General features: G+C 40.0%; 1 pseudogene; it reads right to left on the bottom strand.

Annotated features, from left to right (window-relative positions):
- Positions 1-338: 338 nt before the first annotated feature.
- LOC101596118 lies at positions 339-1,118 on the bottom strand (annotated as a pseudogene).
- Positions 1,119-4,104: the final 2,986 nt, after the last annotated feature.

Raw genomic sequence — 4,104 nt, forward strand, 5'->3', positions numbered from 1 at the left:
ACAAAAATAAAATAAGATGCAATGACAAAAAAGAATTATATTTGTCAGTTCTGCTTAGAGAAGCTCTACACAAAGTATGTGTAGAACCCCATGCCACACTACTGAGGAAGATGCCATGGGAATAAAGAAGTTTTAACATTCCATACTTGAGGGAAATGGCCCTGGATCTTTTATTTCTAGTCCAAATGACTTTTTTTTTTTTTCCTGAAAGAGACTTTATTAGGCACAGAAGGTGACTGGTAAGAGTTATAAATGGCTATTAAGTTGACTGCAAGCTGAGAGTAGTTCTCCAGAGAAAAGTGGCGCACAGGTGCCTGTGTTTTCCCTGTTTTCTCGCTTTAGGGCTGCATACAAATGGCTCCATCCAGCCAGATGACCTCTCCATTGAGGAATGGATCCTCGATTATAGTCTGTACCAGATGAACATACTCAGCAGGGTCATGCAGTCTGCTGGGGAAGGGTACCTGCCTAGCCAAGAAGTTATGCACCTTCTCTGGGAGGGTGGTCAGCAGTGGGGTGCCAAACAGACCTGGAGCAATGGTCATCACACGGATGCCTATGGGAGCTAGATCCTGAGCAATGGACAGTGTCATGGCCACAATACCCCCTTTGGATGAAGAGTATGCAGCTTGTCCAACCTGGCCCTCAAAAGCAGCCACATTGGCAGTATAGATGATAACTCCACTTTGCCCTCCCTGGTCTGGTTCATTCTGGATCATTTCACCAGCAATTAGACAGATCACATTGCCTATGAAATTCACATTGAGAACTTGTTGGAAATCCTCCAAGGTAGGGGCCTGCTTCTTCTTTAAGTTGGGTGTCTTAATGGCCACTCCAGTACCTGCACAGTTGACAGCCACATTCAAACAGCCAAACTTTTCTTTTGCAAGAGTCAAAGCTATTGGCACACCCTTCTCAGAGGTCACATTAGCTGGTGCAAATATATAGCTATCTCCTAACTTCTTGGCCTCGGCCTCTTCCCCAGAGCTAGGCAGGTCCATAAACACAGTTGTGGCCCCCTGATCCACCAGTCATTCTACTGTGGCTAGACCAAGGCCCAAGACTTCTCTGGTTATTACTGCGACCACGCCCTGCACGTTCCTACACGTTGCAGCCATTTTAGCACCCCCCCCCATAGCATGTTGAGAAGAGAGTAGGAACCCAGACTTCTCCCCAAGCTACATCGACCACCCAGTTGAGATCTTTACTATTAGGGGATCAGAGAATAAGCATATTGTTGAGCCTTGCCTGCCTGGATTCCTGATGGTGTGGTGAATAATGAAGTGGCTTTTTAAAACATTATGTTTAGGGATAATTTTGTTATGCAGCAAGAGAGCAATGGTACTTCACGTGAATAACACCAGCTGAAACAGTTCATTAATGATAAGGTGAAAGGATGAAGGCTGAGAAACAGGAGGCTTCATTGGCAGAGTCCAAGAACCAAGATGACACATGTTGAACGAGGGCAATGTCATATAAAAACCAATCAATTTGCCTTAGTTCCTCTTCATTCTCTTGCTCATAGACCCTTAGCTAAGCTCTTATCCATTTCTGGTTTAATGATGCCACATTTTGCAAGAGATCGTTGATGATTCGTATAGTTGAATAAATTAACAAATAAACTTGCTTTACTCTATTCTTTCCATTCCAGTATCCTCCACAAACTAAGAACATGGAGGCAAAGTCTGACTACATATGCACTTGCATACATATATGTTCACATTTGATGTTTAAGAGCTGTAAGTACTGCTAGACATGGTGGCGCATACCTTTAATCCCAGCACTCAAGAGGTTGAAGTTGTAGGATAGCTGTGAGTTCAAAGCCAGTCTGAGACTACTTAATGAATCCAGTTCAGCTTAGGCTAGAGGGAGACCCTACATCAAAGAAAAAGAGTTGTAGTTACTATTTTTAAATGCTATAGTCAGAGTAGATTAAAATTTCTCACAAAAACAAGAATAGTAATCAGATTTGCAGGCCATTTATCTCTTCTCTCAAAAAATGTCATCTTATATCTCATACCTGATAAATGTGGGGGCATATGTGGTATTGTGAAGGGTTTAAAAGATGTGCATGTACATTAACTCCTGTCTCCTTAAGTAGCTGTGTGGTTTCAGATAAGTTATTTACCTTTTAGGTGCCCCATAGTTATGATGATTCTATGTTTTGTTGGATTTTTTTTCTATGAGAAAATGAAATGGGCTACTTTAGAAAGGAAAACTGGATATGCCTAACACAGTTCTGGTACCCAAGGTATATTGAAATGACATGAAGAGTGTTTTTTCTATCATGATGGCAAGTCCTGGTTTTAGTAATTATGTTACTATTATGCTCTTTCAGTTAAGTATTTTATTTTAATCAGCTTTACTCCTTTAAGGGGAACTATTGGAACCATTTTAAATTAATTCTTCTGACTACATTTCCATGGCTCCACTAAGTATCTGGGAAAAATCTTAGACAGATGAAATAATGTGTTTTTGTAAAGCTGGAAAAGAGGAAAGCACTTCAAAGTAATTAACATGAGCATGCCCAATTATGTTTCTGTGAGCAAGCCAAAACTGCTGTCTGGAAATTCTGATGTTAGGAGCCTTAGAATCTATGATCACTAGCACAATGAAACCCTAAGTTAGCCCCTCTCTTCTCTCAGGATGGTCTCTTGCAGAATTACTAGGTATTAAAAGGTTAAAAACTAAGAAAACAGTGGCAAAAAGGGACAAAAATGTTCTCCCATCAAGCCAATGGATGGAAGGGTAGTGTCACTGAATGTAGCCTTATTTCTGCTGGCCATGTTTCTTTCCTACTAGAGCTCCAAAGTAAGCGGACTGTGTAAGCGGAATGAAATACACAACCCTCTTGTGACTGTGAGCAGCAAAGCATTCTCCATTTGTGGTTTTCTTCAAATGAGGCTGCTTGGAATATGTGTTTGAAAACACTGAGACTCTTTATTAATCAAGCACTTCCCTCGTCCTGCCAGCATAATGTTTCATTGATGTCAAAACCCCCTTAAAAATGGTTTTGGAGCCACTTCTTGTACACAGACTTCAACAGAAGAAATATTTTTGGAATTGTAAATAGAATAATTGAGACAAATATTTGCCCATTTGGAAAGCTTCTGTAATGGCTTTAATGTTCTGTTGAATTTTAAATATGCAGATCTAGATTTGGGTGGTAAGCTCAGGGGCAAAGGGGCATACCCCAAGATCTAGACTTCCCTAGGAGATCTACATCTCAAAATTGAGTGGATCTGAGGTATGTTATGAGAAGTCATCTTGAAAAGATCGATTAGCTCCCAGAAAGGAGCATGCAATGAGTAATGGGGTTAATATGTTCAAAGGAAAGAAATGCCACTCAAAAACTCAGTAAAGGACAGCCACAGAGACAAGTGTTAGTGATGCCTTTCCAAGGGCTGCAGTGATGGAGCATGCTAAAACCCCCAGACACAGCTGCCAGGCCTGGGAACAGGTCTACACTGACTATATTGCTGGTCACTTCAAGGCACCACCACATAATCTGACACATGTGATTGTTATAGGAAATACCTGTATGTTGATTCAACATACTGCGCTTGGAAATATCTTCATTTATGGAAGTCTTCTTGTGAAAAGCTAATATATATTAAGGATACTTGGGACTTCTGGGATGAATTGTGGTAGTACATTTGTTTATGCACAGATAGGCATCTTGTTTATGATGAATCCCTATGAGATCAAAAGTATGTGTTCATCTGAAAAGCTGAGCTTTGGTCATCTCTATGGAAATAGTCTGTTTAGGTAGAATAATGGCTTGGGAAGAGCTGGAAATGCAGCTGAAGTACATAACTCATAGGTAGTCCGGTCTTGGGCAATTGACTATCACCTTTCCAGTTCAATATCTTTGTAAAACGGGGACATTGGATAAGGAACAACTAGGATAAAGAAAAGATTAAAGAGTAATATGTATTAAAGGTATGTAATGTTGCACAAATCTCCCTTTTATTACTATTTTCCTTCATTACAAAATTATCTCTGTTGATTTTCTATTGGACATGATTATTTTTTGCATTATAATTTTTCATTTATGCATATGATATTAAAAGATGTCTGACATTTTGTTGTAACCTTGAGGTC

Source organism: Jaculus jaculus, chromosome 11 (assembly GCF_020740685.1).
Source record: "Jaculus jaculus isolate mJacJac1 chromosome 11, mJacJac1.mat.Y.cur, whole genome shotgun sequence".
In the NCBI taxonomy this organism is placed as follows: domain Eukaryota; kingdom Metazoa; phylum Chordata; class Mammalia; order Rodentia; family Dipodidae; genus Jaculus; species Jaculus jaculus.